Below are 24,700 nucleotides of genomic sequence, written 5' to 3' on the forward strand. Positions count from 1 at the left end.
AAAAACTCTGGCAACACAAAAAAAATGTTTCCCAGTGTAATAATTCTAAATTTTTTTCATATGATTTTGTAAGAATTTAGTAAAAATGCTTGCTATATTTTTCAATATTATATTTATTATTATACATATAAGAAAAACAGAAAAGTGACGAGTAATATCAATTCCTACAATGAGGTTACAAAGGTGCATGATATATTTTTAGAAGTAAGTTTACTTATGACTGCTTCTAACGATACTAATGCGTTTGGAATATCTACAAAACATGTAATGTTTTCGATTCATCGATTAATATAATCATGGTGTGTTTACTAATGCCACCTAAGCACGCAAAAATAAGTCTAACAAACTGTGTCATTCTGCTACAAAGCTTCTAATAGAATATAAGCTTTTGTTATAATAGGAGAATATATTTATAATTCTAAGTTGACTTATTGATTAAATTTAGATGGTGCAGAGCAGAGTTAGGTTTCGTAAAGAACATAAAGAGTGTGATGTTAGCTAGCAATATATTAGTTAACTATGATTTGGTCGGTCTTTGTTGAAATTTTTAATCTCATATGCAGGTAATTATTAACTAAATAAATGTGTTGCGCCCCAATAATTTGATGGCATTTAATAGCACTTAAAACTACGTTATAATGTTTATGAGAGGTTTCAGAAATGTAATTGAATTATTTTCGAGATCTAACTGACGAGTCAATTAGTGTGAGGAGTTTGGTGTGGCAGTATATGTTCGAAGTAAGGAATAACACGTCGCTCAATGAGCAAAATTAAATTAACTTAAACATTTGCTTGGAGGTTTCGTTGATTTATAATGGATTAGTCTACCATCTTATAAATAGATGGAAGCACAATGTCTTCCATGTCATGGAACTTTTGTAGTTGATATGAAATATTTTAAAATAGATGAAAAATTAGCTGTTGAAAGTCAGGTATTTGTATGTTTTAGGGAAGGATGGAAAACGTTCTGGTACTTCATAAAACACAGCATATGTATGTTATTTCTATTCTTAAAATCGTTAGTACTGTTTAAAAACACATTTGCAATTGCGCAGTTTTTTTATTTTGAACATTATTACGTATTTCCAAATAATGTACCTTCCTAACAATATTTTTGACGTTGGTATCTGAATATGGCTCAAATTGTACTAATAATAAATTGCTAAATCAAATGATATTAAGTTTTATGCTATTGCGTAATATATAAACTAAAAATGATTTATTTGTAATTTAGTTGCTTGGTTTATACAGAGGTATATTAATGATAAATCCAACTTGAATTGTCCATGTAATTTTTAGGGTTAAAACCCATCACACACTAAACTACAGTTCTCATCTTCTGAAGGAAATTTAATAGAGAATGGACGGTTCAAATTAAATATTTAATTGTCTTAGGCGGCTTTTAATTATTGTTTTGGCTTTTTAAAATTGAGTGAGTTATAACTGAATATTTGATCCGTTATTATTCGTTGTGATGAGGTGATCTACGTTTGCGAATAAATAGATTAGTATTATTTCAGTACAAAATATAAATTAATTTATTTTATGTGGTGCTCTGTAAGAAATTCGGATCAAATTAGGTAAAAGCATCGTCATTTAATATACCTGTAGTTGTTCTCTTAAAATCCATTTTTAAAGTAAAATTTTGCTGAATAAAAAATTTGATCTATCGTAATTCGTGCAGTAATATTTACGGCAGAAATTACGCACATGATAATACGCACTGAATCACTGTAATTAAACAAATACTACTCTAAACATCTATTATATATAATTCTCTTACTTGGCTCCCAAATTTTGGTTGTATTTCTTTTCCGCCGGTGGCAACGTTTGCTTTGTTTTGAAAACACCAAAGCATTCTGCATTTTAATGATGTGTTTCTGATCTAATATATATAATTCTCTTACGTGGCTCCCAAATTTTGGCTGAAGTACTTTGTACAACTAAATAAGATTCTTTTCACAACAGTTAAATATTTACTTTATTTTCTTCATTCATAGAGAAAACAGTCGGCAAAGAATTCTGTTAGGTTAAAAAACATTTCGCTAAAAAAATAACGAATTCTAAAAGAAATAAAAATAAACAACTTAAAAAATAAAAATGCTGTTGCCAGCCATAGAATTTTTTGAAAGTTAACTTAGCAACATAAATCAAAATGACATAGAAGCGCAACTAGATCAAAATTATGATACCTGAGCGCTTGACGTAACAAATCCTTCAATTCTAAAAGTGTTGTATCGCCAAATGCCCAAATTAACAATTGTGTTCTTAAAGAAATTCTATAAAAAGTTTTAAATAAACAACCTACTTCTACAACTGCTTCTTGAAGAACTTGGCTCATAGATTAAAAATATTGTTTTAATTTTACAGTACTAACTTTACTTCTACTTTCATTATTGCTATGACCCTCTTTCATTACATTTTACAACTTCATGCTAAATTTGAGGACTTTAAGTTGTTTTGTGGTTGAATACTGACATTTAGAAATGTGTACATAAAAAAAATAATATTTAGAGGTTAAGAGTTGCCTCAGAAAAATTTGAATTGTTGACATTGAACTTAACAATGGAAACAATCGTTTTTGTGAAAAATTGAATTGTATTGTTGACATCAAAACTAAAAATATTGTGTTTCAACTTAACAATACTACCTTAATTTATACTTTAGAATTGCCTCGGAGAAATTTGAATTGTTAGCAATGACTTAAACAAAAAGTTTTATTTTAACTGACAAATACTATATTATAATTTTAACTTTTTCTATGACTATACTCATTTTCTTACTCTTTTCTTTGTTTTTTATACATTTTATATTTTTGTGATAAAATAAAAAACTTATAGTTGTTCTGCTTCTGAACACTGATGAAAACACAAAATGATGGGCTTCATCAACAATCAAAAATATATACATTTATTTTACAAATTCCATATTATTAAGGTGGCGCCCTTCAGAGAATTAAAAATACAAAATTATCTTCATCAAAGCCGATGCTTTACATCCGGCGTTCAGTGGCAGACTACTATTTCATATTGTTTTACAACACATGGCTTTAGCCCTCTGGTGGGAAAGACTTTAAAACAAAACTTACAACAGTTACTTTTCTCAACAACTGAAATTTAGAATAGTGTGATTAAGAAAAATATGTGAACTGTTTGCAATTTCAAATTAATATTGAAATGTACAGGTTTAGAATTTTCTACAGTGAAAAGTTTTCGGAACTTCAGTATTCAAAAAAGTATACAAAAGCTAGACGTTAAGAACGTATCCAATGAGCGAGCAAAGCGAGCATTGGATTGCGAAGCAATCCGAAATGAACTGTGAAAGCAGTTCCAGGGGTTGGTGAGCGCCAGCGAGCAGGGGGCGAAGCCTCCTAGTTTCGGTATAAAATCTTAAGGTAAAAATGAATTTTACGGTTCAATATTATTTACCACTTTTAGTGTGAGTGACCAGAAAAAAATACGCAACGATATTTTACTGATATTTAAAACAGCATTTATATTAAAATTGCAGTTCATAACATTTTAATTTTTAATAATAATATTCACAAGCTTTTCACTCTTTTGCTCCTTTACTGTGAAGGAAAAAAATTTCTTAGTTGAAATAAAGAAATAAATTATCAAAATGGGTTATAAAAATAATACTTATCTCAAACTATTATTCGCATTTTCATTTATTAACGCTAAAATTATGGCAGTAAATATTGCCTCCTATCAGAAGAAAACGCAAAATCAATTTAGTTTTAGTACGCAAATAATTTCCTAACCGACAACTATATATGTCAGAAAAATTCTATTTAAAAAAATATAAATATATATTTGCTTATTGATACTACTTGAATGTGACAACTCCGGAAATAGAATTTGAAAAGTCACGTATAAAGTTGAAGAAATAGTCTCGTTTAATTTTACGATCAACCAGAAAAATAACTGAAAATGAACTTTTATTCAATCTTAATGTTAAATCTCTTTGAAGAGATGCTTTCATCTTCTGTTATTCTTTTTAAGAAGAAAATGAAATAACTTGAAAGGGGATTTAAAGATTTATGTAAGATGCATTGATTATTTTTTTAGCATTCAACTTATTTTGAGATGTAAATAGAATAAAAGGAAAACAATTTTGCCAGAATTTTAACCTGCAGCTTCATTATAATGTCGTTGTTCAATTACATTTTTATTCACAGCATATAGAATTGATGTATAAATGAAGGAAAAGTATTACTTATCTACATAAAATTAAACGTATTTTATGAGGAACTTATAGAATTATTGCAATAATTTCATTTTTCCCCTGACTTTATGGTAGGATTAGTAGGGAAATATTGACTTAAACGGAATAAACTCTTTTAAAGTTTTTCCGTTACTACATGTTTAGAGAATGTTTGCAATTTCGTTCAAAAACCACAATGTTTATATCATGCTTAAATCAGAATACTGCAACAATGTTCAATGCATATAAACCTGAATAACTTTTGCTCTAATGATTGGATTTTCATGTACTCGATATTTAATCTTAATGCTTCGAAAACATAATCTTAAATAATCTAATTAGTTACAGCAGATTGTATTTTAAGTTTTGAAATTACACACTACAACGTACTTTCTCAAAATAAGCATACCTTTTAATTGACAAGTTTAGATCCCGACTCTCAAATTACGGTTGTTAGCCGCAATCAATAAAATATGGTGGTTAAAAGCGATTATGGTGATGAAACAATAGTGGAGTCTTTCAACCCACTCAATATTAATTTTATTTTTTTACGTATTCCTCTATATCTCCAGAACTTTATAAGCGAATCGAAAAATTTTTGTTCGCAATTAAAACATTTAGTCATTCAAAGATAATTGCATCCACAATTTTTTTTAATTATAAATTTTTATTCATTAATTGTCGAAAGCATTTTGAATTGGAAGGTTTACGAATTTGTACATCATCCTCAAGAATGTATATTTCAAAACACAAAATTAATAAATTTTATTTCTTCTGAACGAATAAGAACTAGTTTGGTCAGGGCAGCGATCAAAAGTTTGGGACCCTTTAATGTTAATTTTATTGTTTGCGAATTTTATTACATCTCGAGAAATTTTAAAGCCATAAGTAATTTTGGCACACATTTTAAAGAGTCGTTTATACGAAGAAAATTTCATGCAAAAAATAATTTTTAATAATTATTGTTTTATCCATTACCAGTCGAAAACATATTTAAGTGTATTGTGTCGTACAAATTGTTACATTATTTCCAAGAATGTAAATTTTCAATTGCAAATTTAAACGAACTCAGTCAAATATTTTCTAACTTAAAAAATTTTCTGCTTTAAAATAGTCGTTTATTTGAAATCTAATTTCTGAAGAACTATTGAACCATTTTTGTTAAAAAATTTCCTTTTGAAAATATTTAGTTTTGTTCGTTACTCCAATTTCCATTCACTGACAATGTATTGAAAAAGGTATTTAAAGCATAATTCATTTGTGGTTAATAAAAATAAATAAGATTTTATGTTTCACTAGTATTTTGTATAAATAAAAATAAGGACTGTGTAAGGAATTAAGCGAATCAAAGCATTGATCCAGACAATATGCATTACCAATTACTGTAATTTTATAACGCAAAAATAATAATAAAACTAGTTTAAAAATAAATTCTTTTTGCTATAGTATTAAATTATAGGAAAAACTAGCAAAATATAACTATATAGTATGTAACCATATATAAACTATACAGTATGTAACTATACGGCATATAACTGTATAGTATACAACTATTAGAGTATATAATTATTCGGTATAACGGAGTGTTCCGTAAAAACCCCCAGTAAAATGCATTTTTAGAATTTTTATGAAAAAGGAAAACAATGAAGTATACATGATGGGGTTCGCAAACTAATGTTTGGTCCAAAAAACAATACAAAAACGCTACTAAAATCTAACAAATTACAGTATACAAAATGGCATATGCAATAAGCAATAAGGCAGACTTGACTGCGGGAGGAATTAATTTATTTGATTGCGGAAGCTGAACGATTTTCAGAAACACAATTGTTTCTTCCTTCAATTAAACCTATTTTGATGTTTATTGCATCCATCTTCAGCGACTGTGATTTGTTAGATTTCGTTGCTTTTTTTCTCAGTTAACCTATTACATTCAATCCTCCATTTGTATACTTTTTTATAAGGATTCTGAAAACATACATTAGGAGAAGTCTGTATGGAACACCCTGAATACAATGTTAATTATTCTACGTATTTTGAAATATAGGAGAGAAAAGAGAGTGCTGGAATGTCCTTGAACAAAATGAATGTAATTCTCTACATGCTTTATGATTGGGAAATCGTTTTTCTTAAGCATTTTTTTTTTTTGAAATTCTAAAACCAATTATCATTTTTAGAAAAAATTAAGCTAAATGGAGGGCACACGTGGTCTATGAAGTGGCAAAACATTACATCTACTAATATCTGCATCATGGAGACCGTTACTAATGACGGATTTTAAAATTTCTTCAATTTTCTTCCAATTTACAAAACAGATTTAATAGCATGTTTATTCCGTTACAAGCATATCCATCTTAAGTAAAAGATAATTCAATCAATTTAAAAAAAAAACATAAAACTCAGTTTTAAAATTTTTATTTTTAATGTGAACTAGTCTTTCATTACGAATAAGAACGCAATAATTTAGAGATTCTTGAAGTAAATCGTTTAAAAATGGAAAAAGTAAGCAAACTAGTGCACTGTGAAAAAGTTCGGGATAATTACAGTAAAAAAACCGACACTCAGGATACTGGTACATTTTAGCTTAAAAAGAAGTTTATGCACCGCAATTTTTCCTACAATAATTACCGTAAAAACACTCTAAATAAATTCTCTCTAAATCTGGATAACTCTAAACTATAATACTGTGAAAATTAAGGTATAATATTTTAAGTTAAATGTGGATTTTACTGTAAAAATGGATTTTACGGATGATGCACCCAAAGTGCCGGTACTTTATTTTGTAATTTGGTCCGGAATTTCTTATAGTGTATGTAAAACAAAAACATATCGGTCTAACGTTATTTCGAATTTGTTAAGATTTATTCCTTACATTTGCGTATCACAGCAATGCAATATAAGCTTCCTCGTTTATATAAGTTTCACTTTGTGTTTTAGAACAAGGCTTTTGGACGTGCACATTGGTGTATGATTAAATGATGGTAAACAATGGTGAATAATGTATTGTTTCATAAAAAAAAATTCCCTTAAAATACATTTCTTTTTTCTTTTAAAAAACATTTCTATGCCTATTTTTTCTTTAAAAAAACATGTTTTCTTTATGCATGTTTCAAATAATTTTATTTTTAACTCTGAACGTCCAAATTTATAATTTATAATCAATTAACACATGTTTCAAAGATGCTATTATAATTTATTTATGCATTCAAATTGAAACTTATTCGACACGTTCAGGAATAAATTAAGACACAATATTTTATTTTAAATTGTTCTTTCTGACCTAAAAAGAAATTTCACAATACTACTAAGAAAATTTTTTGAATTTGCTTATGCTTATTATTAGCGACAGACAATATTAACATAAACTAATTAAATTATCGTTTCGTAATATTATAAAGGCAGCATAGCTCAAATGGTGGAAATGAGTAAGATCCAGACTAATAAAATAAATTGAAGTATAACTAACCAATATCACCCGGTAAGTAAAGATTATGTAAAAGTAAACTCATGAGTTGAGTCTTCAAGAGCGCATCTCCGTTTTCTGATTCGAAAGACTATGGAAGAATTTACCCCGACCCGCCCTTATTTAGGGCATACGGGTAAATGTTTATTAAAATAAAAAAAAAAATCCAGAGAACAGTACAAACATAAATTACATAAAATACACATCAGACATGGCAACAGCCCATGAACATGGCGGGCGTAGAACAGCTAAAATCATGTAAGGTGATAAACATTAAAACAGCAATATATTAAAAGTGTCAATTAAAAGAATAATTTAAAAGAGCAATTTAAAAGATAAACGTGCAAAAATTACAAGAGTACAATATTGTAAAACAATTAAAAACATTACTATTAAAACCAATTAAATAGTACAAAAGTAAATAACAAAAAAATTAGAGCAAGTAAAAGAAGAATAGTTTATAAAAGACATAGTAAAAGAAATGAGACACCCAAGCTGGAAGGAACAAGTTCCGAGACATTATAGACCGTCCCCCAATACATCCTCTAAAGTTTGTTTAATAATCTTTTTTATGATATTTCTACAAGTCAGGTTAGCATAGCATTGATGTTGGCCAATATTATTAAAGTTATTGCCCCGGATTGTCTGGAATTGAGAACAATTTATTAACAAGTGATCAATAGATTGATATTCACCACAGTAATTGCATTCTGGAGTTTTGTGGAATAATTTATATTGGTGTTCTCCAAACACTCCGTGGCCTGTTAAAAATTGATTGAGATAGAAGTTTGCTTGTAGTCTATTTAATTTCGGGTCTTTAAAAAATTTGAATGTCTGTCTCCGTTTCTCGGAACTCCGCCATTCCAGCCCCCAGCGCTTCATGCTATATAATTTAACCTGAGTTTTAATTTGGGCGATGGAGCTTGGGACCTCAAGGGCAACCTGGCAGAGATCGGTGGCTTTCTTAGCTGTTCGATCCGCCTCCTCGTTGCCTTGAGTACCTATATGAGCTTTAACCCAATTGCAGAGTATATTGGATCGCCATAATTGTTTAGTGTTTTCAACAATTTTTGAGCTTGATACTGGGTTTTGTAAGGCTTGCAACGAGGAAAGAGAATCAGTATAGATAGTGGCGTCTGGATATTCTTTTTTAGAGAGCCAGAGAAAAGCATTATTAATTGCCACCAATTCTGCCATGTAAACACTACTATTGTTTGAGATCCTGGTGGAGGTTGCCTCGATTAAAGTACCGTGCATTTTAGTTACAATGCCGAAGCCAGTTCTATATTCTGTGGTATCAGTAGCGGAGTCGGCAACCTCCATCCTTGATCCATCAGTAAAAATTTCAAGGCCGCTGTTTGTTGGGAGTGATCTACCGTAGGGAACGGAAATAAGTTTTGATGGGTGAATCCTAGTTGGTGGATCATCCATATGTGCTGTGAGGAGAATCTGCTGCATCTCTGAGTCAAAATCGTTAAGTCTCCAATTCCACTTAAGTCTTTTAATGCAAGTGTCCTCCAAAATCTTAAGATGGATAGGTTTCACCCCCGCCAGTATCTGGAGGGCCTCCGTGCTGGTTGTAGAATAGGCCTTAGTGATGTTAATCAGTGAGATTCTCTGTATGGATTTAAGTTTTTCGTTGATTTTAACAGTATTGTGGTATCAGACACTGTGGCGGCGTATAAAATGACTCGCTCCGTAGCCCGCAGGTAGATCAACTTAAGGATAGAGGGTTTTAGGCCCCAAGTTGCCCTGGCCACCCTTTTAATTAAATTATTAAAGTTGCTGACTCTCTCTTTGACCTGGTTTAGATGTGGATTCGAAAGACTATGGAATAATCAGCTAATTTCTTTCACCTTCTATTGAACTTAGAGATAAATGTTATGTTTGTTAAAATTACAGGATTTTAATAAAGCGGAAAATCAAAACTTTTTTTTATCATTTCCTTCCTTCTCAACTGTCTAAACGATATAAGATAGTTTATAATAATAGTACAAATAATGGCATTTGAAGCAGTTTTTCATACAAAATAAAATCTCTATTATTCTTTAAAAAAAACATGTTTTCCTTCATGCAGGTTACAAATAATTTTATTTTTAATATGGAGAGATCAAAATAATAATTTATGCTCAATTAACACGTGTACAAAATATATGCAATTATAATTCCTTTATGTATTCAAATTGAAACTCATTCTCTAAATTCAAGAATAAACTATGCATTTTATTTTAATTGTTCTCTCTGGCCCCAAAAGAAATTTTACAATTCTACAGACAAAACTTTTTGAATTCATTTATGCTTATTTATCAGTTAGCAATGTTAACATAACATAATAAAATTACTTTTCGAGTATTATATAAATTCAGTTAAGCTCTAAAGCTAGAAATGAATACGTTGCCGATAAATAAAATAAGTTGAAGTATAGCTAACTAATATTCATAATGATTAAGCAAACTCTTTAGTAAATCTTTAATAACTAGACTCCACGTTCTGATGCGAAAGAATAATAAATCGAAAAATCATCACTTAGAACATAAACATAGCGACATATCCTCCAATTCCTTCTAACTTCCAGTAAATTTAGATATAAATATTATCTTCGTTAAAATTACAGGATTTTAACAAAGCGGAAAAATCAAAACATATTTTTCTCACTTCCTTTTTTCTTCTTTCTCAGCTGTCTAAATGAGATAAGATAGTTCACAACTGGGCAGTAAGTCCTTCATTTGACAATAGATGGCGCTGAAAGTGGCAGTGTTTTGGAATGCCACTTGCCGGATAAAATAATGTCACTTCAGTTGACAAAACTGTGGCGAAACAACTTTCTCCGGTACTTCGGGCGGGAGACAAGGTTTCGAGTTGCACTGAAGAGGTGCGCGTGTCTCCGGTTTTCCAAATTTCCGGTAAAACTGTTTGTTTATGGCTGAGGTAAGGATGTAATATTATTTGGACATCATTATTTTTCAATTTTATCTTTAATACAGATATGTGTAAAAAATTATAAATTCTATTGCTTATTAAATATATGTATATATTTTTAAATGCGATGTATATATAGGCGAGAAATTAATTTAGTTAAATAATAATAATTGAAATTGAGATTTTACTTTTCTTTCTAGTTTCTAATATGCAGAAAATTGCACAACAGTTTTAACTTTATACTAAAATATCTAAATTTTTATATTCTTTAATAATAAATAATGAAATTCATTAAAACTGAATTTAAAGAATATTGTGCAATAAAATTTCTGCACAATAATAATAAACTTTAACAATAAGTATGGAAAAATCTTTCATAACACAGCTTTATGAGTTAATAAGAAATCTGTAATATTTAGTTTTTTTTTTATAATCATAAATTATTTTATAATTATTTCATTACTTACATTTAATTATAATTATTCAAACCATTTATGGTTTAATTACCAAATTGATGGTTCAATAAAATTATTCAAACCATTGTTGATTTACATGTCTTAGAGGTTTTGGCTTCCTCCTCTTTTTTTTAAAACTTTTCTCACTATATAAGTAAATTTAAATATCAACTATAATCAAAATAGCATCATCAATAAAGTGAATGTGTTGATGTTTACTTAATTGAAAACTATTTAGATTATTTAATGAATTCAAATCAAATACATAAAATTTTGTTTCAATGCTGAAGAAAAGTTAACTTACTTAGAAAATGCGTTTAGTATTGTGATTGTACTAGATAATTATTTTGATACTTTGAAAATTATTTTTTTGATACAAGTATTTAGTCTTTATAATTAAATTATACAAGAGATTTTTAAAAGTTGCCTAGCACTTTTTCTATAATTTTGAAAAATCATATTTTTTCCAGAATTACATTTGTTTGTAATTAATATTAAGAAACCGACACTACAATTTAATAATATTCAACTAAAAATAATTGTACTATTTAATATTTGTTAACTCGATCTCTTATTTTTGCAAAGTGAGGGATTACAATATTAATTTTTACTAACATTTTTAAAGATTGAACTTTACATTTGAAATAAGATTACAATTTAAATTTACACTTAAAATAATATTTAAATTAAATTCATTTTAAATAAGTGTAAGACAGAAAAATATGTTAAATCTGATTTAAAAAATGTAATTAATGAATTTATTTAAAATTATAAATTAAGTTTGTAAAAGTTGGATCATGTGTAAAAAAATGCCTCCAAAACTTCTAAATACTGTGCTTTTTTAATATAACATATATATATATATATTTTAATAATGATGAGTTACATAAAATTTTCAAAATGTTTTTATTAAATGGTAAGCTTATCAAGTTTTTACCAAATGGTAACTTATTGATAAGTTGATCAGTCATATATCTTATTGGAAATCAATTGTTTAATGAGAACTGTTTGATATAACTAAAATTTTTTAATTACTATCGCAGCTTAATTCATCAAATAATCTTTCTAATTCTAGTCAAATATTTGCAGTACGTAATTGTCTTTTTTATAACTACTTTCCTAATTTGGACGCCTAAGGACGAATCTGTCTTTTAATTATGTAATATTTGCAAGTAATTTTATTTCTGTAACATAGTTTGTTTAGGGAAAAAAATAGTTTAAACAATACAGAGTCATCCAAGAACAAATTCAGACAGCTAAATTGTCGAATTTTTATTCGATAAATCGTTAGTAAAATTATGTTGTGAATGACAATTCGAAAAAATAATGGTATTTAAATTAAATGACACAACACATTTTTTTGAGTTTTGAAATAACGCATTATGCAGATTTTTGCGAAATAAATTTTAAAGAAAGCAACTTTTATAATGGTTTTTATCAAACTAAAACTATCTTACAGCTGATTCTGAAGTATACTCTTTTTTAGGATTTGATTTTTTGTTCTATATGAGCTGCTTTTAAATTATTGCACCTTTTTAATATTAGTGGCTTTTAAGCAATATTTTAAAGAGAATTAAATAAACTCTTAGTGAAATAAATTTTTATTTCTTATTGATAGGTTATACTTTGATATTGAGTACAGAGAAATTATTTACTTGCATTAATATGCTTCTTTCCTTTATTTTAAACGATCTGAATGTCCGTTCTTCGTACGGTGTGAGTCCCGCAGTGGACTGATCGTTCAGACACGGTTCCCAGCAGATCACCGATGTCAAGCATCACTGGCTGCGGTCAGTGTGCGGGTGGGTGACCACTTGGATCAGCCTGCGTAGGGACCGAGGGTGTGCGGTATTGGTCCTCGTTAAACTGTTCTACCGTAAAGTGCTCAATTTCGCGTGCAGGTCGTCGAGCTACCGAAGCGGGGGTGCCATGCCCTCCACAGAGGATCAAAATTATGATGGCATGTCTTCGGATCATCCTTAGGGATGTTTCCCAGACCGTCGCCAATAGCCCATTGTGCAGCTCTAGTGCGACGTAAATGAACAACAACATCGTACGGTGTGAAAAAAAAGTAAATGATCAATATATCCGTATTATTCATCACTACGAAATCATACCCAGAACTGAAAGATGTATAAACGACGTAATAGTGCTAAAAGATTTTCCTTTATTTTATTACATTCCTGCTAGCATATTTTTAGAAGTGAAAGATGTCTTTAGAAGTTATTCTCATAACGCTAAAAGATTTCCCTTTTTTTATTATTATTCCTGGTAGCATGTTTTTAAAAGCAAAAGATGTCTTTAGTTGTTCATCTCATAACGCTAAAAGATTTTCCTTTTTTTTATTACTATTCCTGGTAGCATGTTTTTAGAAGCAAAAGATGTTTCTGGAAGTTCATCTCTTCATTGTTTTTAGAAGTTCATCTCATGAAGCTAAAATATTTTCCTTTCTTTATTACCGTCATTGGTAGCATGTTTTCAGAAGCAAAATATATTTTTAGAAGTTCATCTTTTCCTTGCTTTTAAAAGTTCATCTCATAACCCTGAAAGATTTTCATATTTTTTTATTACCATTATTGATAGCATGTTTTTAGAAGAAAAAAATGATTTTAGAATTTCATGTCTTCATTGTTTTTAGAAGTTCATCTCATAACGCTAAAAGATATTCCTTTTTATTACTACCATTCTTGGTAGCATATTTTTAGAAGCAAAAGATGTTTTTAGAAGTTCATCTCTTCATTTTTTTTAGAAGTTCATCTCTTCAAGGTAAAGATTAATTATATTCAGTATCATTTTGCATAAAGCTATTCGTCGATATCAACTCCGGTCAATCAAAATTTATCATAATCAACAATTTTTTTCAAGTACCAATCCTTTATTTTTGCCCTTCCCGTTGGCTTTTTATTTTCATATTTATCAAATCATATTTTTAGAAGCTCATTCTTGCGAGAAAAAGATATTTATATTTAGTAACATTTGGCATGGTGTTATTGCTCGATGTCAACTCCTCATAGGCGAAAATTACCATAATTAACAATTCTCTAGATAACATATCATTTTTCGTGGGTCGCAAAAACTAATTTTCACAGAGGTATCTTGATACCAACTGTAGTTTATTTAGTATTTATACCAGTATTTATAGCATAATACACAGTAGCGCCAATAATAATAAGGCGATTTTTTATAGTTTTTCTAGAGGAATAAATACCTTTTCTCCTTTAATTTAGCTTTTTAGTGCAAAATTTATTTTTATTTCAGTCTGCAAAAATTAATAATTAATAAATTATGATTCGCTACAATATGGCAATTTTTACTGTCTATACACACAAATAAGTGCCCTTTCTTCTCTAATTTAGCATCTTAATAAAAAAAAATTTTTCATTTCAATTTGTACTTATTGCTAAAATTAATTTTAGTTCGAGGAAATAATTTGTAGCGACAATAATAAGTTTTGGCTCTTATTTCGAATGCTGTAAAAATTCTTCAAGCTATTATTGAAGCTATCAATGCTTAATTAAATGTGGTATTAAATACTCCTGGTATTTCTGTTATAAATACTGAGGTAATGAGAACCCATTACACCAAGGTGCGTAAAATAGGTATTATGGTAATAGATTTTTTTCCGCCCTCTGAAACTGATAAGTACCCTTATATCACCATCCTACACATTTATGGTACCTAATATACAACTTTTATTTTCCATTATTTTAGTATTATGGCTTCAGAATGTTATATTTATCATAATCTGAGTTAGGAGTTCAACTCACTATAAGAAAGATAAATTATAGATATAGTATAATTTAAAATGTGATGTTCAGAATTTAACATAATTTTTCAATGAGTCAATACTTCAATACTTTAATTCTGTTTCATTAGTTCTCGTTGAGTTTCTATTAAGTTTATAGTGACACGCTTTATTAATGCGTAAATATCAATAAACTCGTGATTTCAAATAGCTTTCCGTAGAGCCCCTGAATTAGTATAGTATAGTAGCCTTATAGCTTTAAAAATACGAAATCGGTGACGTCATCACCATACATTCTGAAATTACTTACGTTGATTTTATTTGTGACAACCTAAAATATGAAACCAGAGATAATTATTCCTAAGAGCGTTTGATAAAAGTACTTTTTGATTTATTAGAGCGTCAAGTTAGTAAATCTATTCTAACTATTCACTTTATTCTAAATTATTGTTCTAATCAATCAAAATAACCTTATTATAAATTATTATTCCAATCTTATTCTAAAATATTATGTCATTTTTTAAATATTATGTCATTTTTTAAATATTATGTCATTTTTTAAATATTATGTTATTCTAAAATATTGTAGTCGTCAGTCCAAATCACCTTATTCTAAAATATTGTTCTAATCTTATTCTAAAGTATTAAGCTATTCTGATGTATTTACACCGAATTTGGTGCGAATCAGTTCTGAATAGCAGGTTTTTTAATCGTACATGCACACATAGATGCATATTAACATTCAGCTTTATTTATATAGTTGAAACAAATGTTATGTTTTTCATGAATGTTTGATTTCCCGAAAATGATGTCTCCGGGGCGAAACTAAACTAAACTCAGTGGCGCGACAGCCCATAGAGGGTCAAGGCCTACTGTGCCCATCTCAGTTTTCTTCGTGACCTTGGGCTCTGGGGTGCAGGAGCAAATATTCCGGTCAGGTGGTCAGCCGAACGCGGAACCCCCAGTGTTATGTCTCCGGCTCTAAATGGTTAAAAAATGAAGAAATTAAAAAAAAAAATGCGTTTAAATATTGTAGAAGTTTAAAGTTTTTCCTAATATAGTTATTTTAATTTTTCAATATAGTCAATTCATTCATTATTTATGATCAATTCTTTTTAATACTGATCTCCATTAGCGGCCAACTAGCCATCCTCTTTGATTGTGTGAATTTCAAATACTTCAAGATTTAAAATCGTCAAGTCAACAAACTAGCTAACTTTTTAAGCCGCAGTAGAAACAGTTTTATTCATTCGTGCAAAAGGTTTAATTAACTATATTAGATTCAATTAAATTTTTTTTTTAGAAAAGTAATTTAAAAAAAAACTTAACATAGCAGTCCTGAACAATAACAGTTTTTGAAAAAATTATTTCCTCGACTAATATCACGTATTTTAAGTGGAAGTTGAAGTACTTTTATTTATGTCGAATTAGCGACGATACGGGAATCATCCCTGGGGATGATCCGAAGCGATGTCATTACGATTTTTATCCCCTGAACAGAGGATGGATCTCACAATTTCGCAACCACTCAATTTGTGAGAGAAGAAAAGTACTTTACGGTAGAACAGTTTAACCATGATCTATACCACGCTCTCTCGGTCTTTTCGCATGCTGATCAAAGCGGTCATCCGCCAGATCACTGACCACATGCAGTTATGCTTGACTGCTGTGATCTATTGGGTTCCGTGTTTGACGATCAGTAATCTATGGAGCAACACATTCTAACATTTTATTAAAAATGTAAGTGCTAATTAGCTTCTCAAAACAAATTCACCCTTTTGTTAAATTGAAACTTTACACATGCTTGCAATCGTCGTTGTGTTGGCGATTGAAACGTTGTTTTGCAAGTCAATGGCTCTAATTTAAGCAATGACTTAATTTTATTAATTTGGCCTTTAACTAGAAAAAACATGGATGATAGATAATAAAAATAGTGCATTTTAGAAGCGAAAAATTGAATCAATAAAGTATAATTTAGATTATTAGCGCTTTTGCAGAACTTAAGGAGAGCATAGCAAGAAAGATTAGTATTTCGTTTAAAAAAGTTCTTCCTTGCACTCATCTGCTACGTTTAAATGTATATAAAAAGGGACTTTTGTTTTCAGGTAGCTTTTGTATTGAAATTTCGAACGCCAAGCACTTTTTATTAAAATAACCTTTTTAATTCAATTGAAATCCAAGAATGAGACTCAACCGATATAATTCTCTTAAATGTGCGCATTAATATACATAGTTCACGTGTATTTAATATACCTAGTGAGAAACTAGGCATTTAATATGCTACGTAAAGTTAGCTAAAACTATTTTTAAACAATTTATTTTGAAGATGAATTGAAATCAAATCCTCAAACGGGCTTCCCCATCACCTAGGATCAAATAATTTTCGTTCAGCTCCTAAACTTTAAACTCCTAAATCAGAACATCATTAAAGTCGCAAAATTACTATTGATTTTCAGATCTGATTACCCTACTTTAAATGGAATCGAAGTATAGAAACAAACCTAAAGTAGTTGAGATTAAACTTCACATAGTTGAACCAGATATTAATGTAGTGGTTTGGTGAATAAAGATTGCTTCCATCTCATTTTTAAATAAAATTTATTTACAAAAAAAAAATAAAAATAAATAAAAAGCATTATACTAAGGCGAATTTTAAAACTATAACAATTATTTTTACTAATATTTTCCTTAGATTTATGTTTTTTTTTCTTCAGAAATGTGCCAGATCATCTTTTAAAATAACCAGACATATTTATCAATATTAACATAGTATTTATGTAATTATTGTGCGAAATGAGCGTTAAGTACTTTTTATCTCTTGGAGACAGTACTGTGGCGATATTTAGCCATATGAAAGAGGAATAATAAAATCTCAAGTGGTGTTTGGTGTTTTTCTACTAGATCACGAAAATAAAGTGTCATTGTCTTAAGTTTCTAACTATATATATACATATATATATATATATATAATNAGTACATCAAATATATGTGGTTAATATATATATATATATATATATATAACAGGTAAATGTATAATAACAGGTAAAATGTATTATTTTTTTATAAAAATTCTTTTATAAACCGCCAATTACGCGAGAGAGTTCCACGTAGATAAAATATATTATAATCAATTGCTTTTTTTTAAATTGTAGTAAATTTTATGAGGCCAGACAATGCACAGCGTCGAACAATAACTTTTGAAATATTAAAAAATTAGGTGACTAACGCACCGTGTCTTTCCTTTATATCTAAACTGTGCTTTTTCTTTTAATTAAATTTAGCGCCGTTTTTATAATTAGAATGGATTATGCTGGTTACAGATAAGCAAAATTTAAGCTAATGGTCTTATCTGCGTTACATCAGTTATAAAAAATAGCATATTGTTAAATGAATGAATAATCATGAATGACTGTTACAATAGTTTTGAAAAATAGTATATTGCTATCAAAATAACATTAATTCATGTGATAAGAGTAGCTTCAAAAATCAGTCATAATAGAGAGTTTTTGCTATGTTTTCTTTTATTTTTTGTTTGAATTGTTTACCACTGCGTACTCCTGACTCGGTGAGTAATCAATTTACGTGTGTTTAGCTAAGCTGTAGAATGTTGCTAAGAGACAGTGGGTTCATGAACTACGTAATTTTAAGAATCACCGCAGTGAGGTATTAAATCATATACACTAACTTTAGCGAATTATTATCAATCTAAGATTGAATGTAACGTTACAAATAAGGATTTCAGAATTCGAGGAGATGCTTCATTCTAGGTCTTATAAAAATATGATAAAAAAATCCCTTGCATAGATATCAAAGAAGAACACAAAAAAAATTTAAGAAAGATTTTAAAAATAAAACCCAAAGTAGAACGAATAAAGAAAACAGAGAGAGAGAAAGAGAGATATCGTTTCATTTATAATCAAGGTACAAAAATAGATCTTCAATTCCAAAAAAAACTTCAATTATCATGTCAAAATTCAATGATCTGAATTATTCATTGCCTACCTTTTTAGGAGCACATTTTCAGACATTAAAAGTCTTGTAAAATTTGATTTACTTTTAATTCGATTGAAAATAATATAAGCAGTACTTTTTTCTACCCTTTGCAATTGAATTTAGATTATGTATAGTTGCCATAATGGTTGAAATTAAGTTTTGTTAAATGAAAGTTATTTAGAGGATAATGAAAAAAAAGTATATTTAAAAAAAACGCTATTAAATAAACGTGAAATTCGTAAAATTTTACTTATTGCTGAAGCTCATTAACTTAAACGAACAGAATTGTTCAATATTATAAGATCAGTTTAGTAATTTCGTAGCTGTGATTGAAAGTCGACGATTGGAATGGTAGAACAGTTTTGGCAGCTGGGAGTAGATACATGAGTGGAATGTTAAAAAAAAACTTTGGAACCTGAGAGTAGACATACGACGCGAATGATAAAAAAAACTTTGGTCGATGAGAATGGACATACGTTTGGAATTTTAAAACAGTTCTGGTAGTTGGGAGTAGACATATGACTGGAAAGATAACCAAAAAAAAAGAAAAACTTTGGAGACTGAGAGTAGACATACGACGTGAATGGTGAAACTGTTTTGGTAGTTAAGAGTCGACATATGATTAGAAGGATAAAAAAAAGAAAAACTTTGGAGACTGAATGCAGACATACGACGTGAATGGTTAAGCAGTTCTGGTAGTTAGGAGTAGACATATGACTGGAAAGATAACAAAAAAAAAAGAAAAATATCGGAGACTGAGAGTAGACATATGACGTGAATGGTTAAACAGTTCTGGTAGTTGGGAGTAGATCTATGACTGGAAAGATAGAAAAAAAGAAGAAAAACTTTGGAGACTGAGAGTAGACATACGACGTGAATGGTTAAACAGTTTTGGTAGCTGGGGGTAGATATATGACTAGAACGGTAAAGATGGCTTAGGTGAAGGAGAGTAGACACCATGAAGGGTAAAGTTAAATTGTGGTTGCTCACTAAATAATTTACTACAAATTTCTTACAATATTTTACTTTTCTTTTTAAACTGACGTTAAATAGCTGATTCATATCAAGTAAGCGTCATCCGATGCTTAATTCAGTAAACTTCTACATATTTGGATTCATCTTTTGAGGAAATTCGCCTTTGGACAGGATTTGGGTGAAATTAACCTCCACTTGTGTTACATAGAGAAGCAAACCACGAAAATCTGTCATGACCAGTCTGATAGAAAAAAAGACTCTAACCCACATTTTGTCTACGTCAAGTCGTTGTCCATTGCGTGCCAGGATTAATACGTGGCTCGACCAAACATCGCTGAGATTTAAAACAGTTTTGCCTCGTTGTGAAGCTCTTGCACTATTCTCTAAGATATTCCGGTAGTGGCACAATATTTGGCAATTTTCTGCTAATCTATATATATATTTCTCTTACACGGCGATAAAAAAAGGCCTCATTACAAATCTCCGAATGGCAACGCTAGAAAATCAACCAATAATTGCAGCCAAAAATGTCACATGCCAAATCTAGATTGGGTGGCTCAACATATAGCGCTTCTAAAAACGGAAACTGAAATAACCAGAGTGTAAAATATTATGTGCTTATGCGCATCGTATTTTTTGTTAAATAATTTATTTATTATATATCAGTTTATAGATGGTAACGAGAAGAGTTTTGTGGTTGCTATGGTGACTAATTAGAAGGTAAATTGTTTTTTTGAGTGAGTGTGAGATTTGTTTTTTGGAACTGCGATGCTGTAATTTTATTGTTTAGTTAATAAATCTTCCTTTTATATTAAACGTGATAGTAGTTTCCTTAATTATTTGATTCGAAGTCCTTTGAGTTTTATTTGAGGTCAGTTTATTTTGTATTTTTTGACAAGAGAGAGCATTCTCACCAAATGAGATTTCTTCCGAAATTCAATGTTTTGTTTATGCAGGTTTTTCCATTGCAATTCACTTATTTCAATTTTTAATAGACTTAATTATAGCCAAAATTTTAACCTTTTTAAAGAGATATCAGTTTTAGAAATTTTATCTTAAGATTTTATACTATAGCACATTTCTAATAGGTTTAACGAATTACATGTCATTTATTTGAATTCAAATTTATTTTAATGACTTAGTATTTACTAAAAAGATGTAATTTTTTTAAAAAAAAAAAAGTTGTTATATGGATTTGAATGATTGTTTTGAATTCTTAGAATTTTGTGCATTTGCAATGTACCTAAGTTAGTAGCGAGCGAAGCGAGCTTGGTTTGCGATGCAAACCATATAAGATTGCGTAGCAATTTTCGGGGGTTGGCGAGCGTTAGCGAGCAGGGGGCACAGCCCACTAGTTTAATTTAATATTTTTGCAATTTTATTGAACATGTAATTTGAGATGTTTTAAAGAAACAATAAAAATGATTTTTTTTTAAAAAAATAAATCCTATTCTTTAATTTATCATATTTTGTAGATTACTTAAATTAGTGATTGCAATTTCACTTATTTCTATGCAGTGTAACTGAGGGGAATTAATCGAAGTATAAATATCACTGGATTATGCTTCGAATTTTTTAATCGGATAACCTTTTAAGTATGCAAATATTATTAATTTTCGATTGAATCCATTAGCCGACAATGTTCTCTATTTAAAATCGCCTTTTTTTAAATTCCAACTTGATTATTTCATTCTTATCATTTATTTTGAAAAATTAGGGCCACAGATAGTAGCTTGTACTAGAAAATGTCCACTTTGATTAAATAGAAATGTTATAACACACATTCAAGTTTCTTCACCAATGCTAAACATCAGATTTATATCCCTCGGAAAGAGATAGACTAAATGTAATCATTTATTTGAATATAGTTGCATACTACAAGCAATCATTTTCTCTAAAATCACGTAGAAGTACACGTGTGAGTCATTTAGAAAATAATATCTTGTAAGTATTTTCTTAAAGATAACTCCAATAGAGATAATCTTTGTAAGTTCAGCGAATGCACTTGGAGATAGTATTTTCCCTCTCATTAAGAGACGGATTTACCAAGAAGCTTACTGAAGTGAGCTACTTAATTAAGAAAATCTTTACCACGACCTCTAATCACCCGTCAGCCGCTTACTGATTTTAGTGAGGTGTCCTATAATCTAGCCGCACTTTCTTCGGATTTAGTCTAGGCTTTAAGCTTCTAATTAAGTGTTTCACTCAAAAACTATATAGAAGATTCGTGGATGAAGAAAAAAAATGTGTACTAGTTTACATTGCATGTAGCTAATCCTGAAAAACTCATTATTTTAACAATGTGTTTATGACATGATTATACATAATTCATGAAACTAGTATGATAAATATAAATATTATTTTTAATGAGGGATTTAGTTAGTATTTGTAAATACAATTTATGAGACAAATGTAAATTAATTCTGAATATTTAAGATGAAATGAATTGTTATTGAGCGTGCGTAACAAAGCAGAATAATAATTTAATATTTTAAACTCATTCCATTTTGCTGTTGTTGTTGTTGTTGTCGTGGGTCATTTAAGGCAAGGGCTGCGATTGTTCTTGTTTTCTAGTGGCGCCATCTGTGACCAAGAAGTCGAATTTTTCCACACTCGTACGTCACACCTAGGGTGGACGTATTCATATATCCGTTCATTCATCCACAGATCATAATTTTGACCTGAACCAGAGAACGATCAATCTCCAATTCTGTATCCCTAGAGGTATAATTTGTTATGGGGACATAGAAGACTTTTTGACCTGACAGATTTAACATGCAACAATCACCATTCACTACACAGGGTGTCTTCGACCGGCTGGATTCGAACTCGTTCTCATATACGCGAGTCTAGCGCCCTGCCGACCAGGATATCCATGTTCTTTATTTTGATTAAAACTTTAAAATAAACTTTACAGAACTTTAATAATGAATTATGTGATACTGAATTTAATTATAAGAAATAAGTGACTTAGCGATAGGAACTTTCTTCCATGCGTCTTACATTTTATTAAAAATGAAAAATGAATGTTCTATAAGCGATAGAAATATCTAGAAGAGCAACCTGAAAAGAAGACCTGAAATTAATTTTTTTTAACTATGAAAATCGGCTTATTTTCTAAAATACTCTCCGTTTTACTCCCCTCTATGTTATTTTCCTTAATGCTTTCTTCAATCATTCTAAACAATGAACACTTTTTTGTCACTGGGTCAGCTTTGGCATGTCCATGTTAATCAGTTCCCTGCCATGTCGTCGAAAAAAGTGTTGAACAACATCCTTAAGTAGACCACCCCCTAAACTGTAAATCTACTGTAAAGTTTCAATGAAGCTCAACCAGTAACCTGTTCTATAATTCCCATCCACCATTTGGTACACATTTCTTACAAGCAGTTCCCTACGTTTAAAGAATATTTGAGAAGAAATAGAATCTAGTTCCAATGGCGAGGTGAAAAACGAGGTTAAAAGTAAATAACATGGAGGAAAGCTAGAATGACATGGGAGTTCAAATGTTTTCATAGCGCCCATGAAATGGCCTCACCAAAATGCCAATTATGTGGAAGATTGATTTTCCTCCTTTACAATGTTAGTAAATTTCATAATTTTAATTTCAAAAAAATTAATGAATATTTAATTTTTAAAAAAGTTTAGGTAACTCGAGTATTTGCAATAGCACAAAACCCAAACTTGCTTTTTCAATATATTGGATTATTTCAAGTATATAATTCAGATATTTAACTTGAAGAAATTTTATTAATGATTATTTAGATGAGAAAAAGGAACATTAAATTTTAGAGTGTATCGAGAGAGAATATCGATGCGGAAAAAAATACATTTTAATATAAACATTAAAGCTAATTACTGATTTTAATTAGTTTACGATTTAATTTTATTGTATTTGTTTTTCTAAATTATAAATTTTCAAATTCTGATTACTAATTATTTGATAATTTTTCTCATGCTGTTAATGTAATTCATGCTGTTAATGTTAATTGTTGTGAGAAAGTTTGCATAGATTCAAAAAGCTTTTTTTTTAATTAAAAAGAAACAAATGTATTTCTTTTGTTATATTGTTTCAAATTAAACAAGCGTGATTTTCTCACAAAAATCTATTATCCTTATTTAAACAAATTAGACACACAGAGATGAATAACAAAAAAAATAAAATTTAATTCAGCTCCATCATTTATTTAATTAAACGTGCAATTTAGCTTTTAAAAAATGTAATTTTTCCCCTTATGGGTTGAAAACACTAGAAATTAGATTCTCAGCTTTAAATGAGATTTTATTAAAAGTTAATTTTAGAAAATTTTAACTCCAGGCGCGAAGATGTTAACTTTCTTACATTTGTTGCGAGATAAAATGCTACTTTTTAAAATACAAATGCATAAAATCTTACTCGTTCTTGTGATATAAATGCTACTTATTAAAAAATAAATGCATAAAATGTTTACTCATTAAAAAAGTATAAAATATTACTCATTGTTGTGATATAAAATGTTACTCGTTAATGTTAAATCTTGCAAAAAAAGGAATAAGAAGAAACATTCTTCTAAATTGTTCCTTAAGCATAACAAAAATGTACCATATAATAGCTAAGTTTTGAATTGTGTACTTTAACAACTTCTTTCTACATTATATGCTTTGAATAATTCCGGACAAATTACAGTAAAAAGCAAAGGCAGCTCATTTTCACCGAGAATATGTTACGGTACAAAAGTACTTTAAAAATCAAACCAAATCTTAAGTAACAATTACCGTAAATTCACTCAATCACTCCAATTAAATCTATATAACTTTAAAAATTACTATATAATATTTTACGGTAAAAATAAAATTTGTGATAAAATGGATTTTATGGATGAGACACCCAATACTCACCCTGTTGTATTGCACCCTATACTGTGTTTAATTTTACACGGTAAGCCATTCATTTCATACAATTTT

The 24,700-nt window shown here is 29.3% G+C and overlaps 1 protein-coding gene across 1 annotated transcript in view; it reads left to right on the forward strand.

The window, feature by feature from the left end:
* Window positions 1–10,457: 10,457 nt before the first annotated feature.
* The window catches only part of LOC107449468 (dopamine D2-like receptor), a 160,949-nt gene continuing 146,706 nt past the window's right edge, over window positions 10,458–24,700 (forward strand). Inside the window, exon 1 of the mRNA XM_016064995.3 lies at window positions 10,458–10,597. The gene's annotated coding sequence lies outside the window, so the exon portion shown is untranslated. The remainder of the gene's footprint in view (window positions 10,598–24,700) is intronic.

This window comes from Parasteatoda tepidariorum, chromosome 5 (genome assembly GCF_043381705.1).
Source record: "Parasteatoda tepidariorum isolate YZ-2023 chromosome 5, CAS_Ptep_4.0, whole genome shotgun sequence".
NCBI lineage: Eukaryota > Metazoa > Arthropoda > Arachnida > Araneae > Theridiidae > Parasteatoda > Parasteatoda tepidariorum.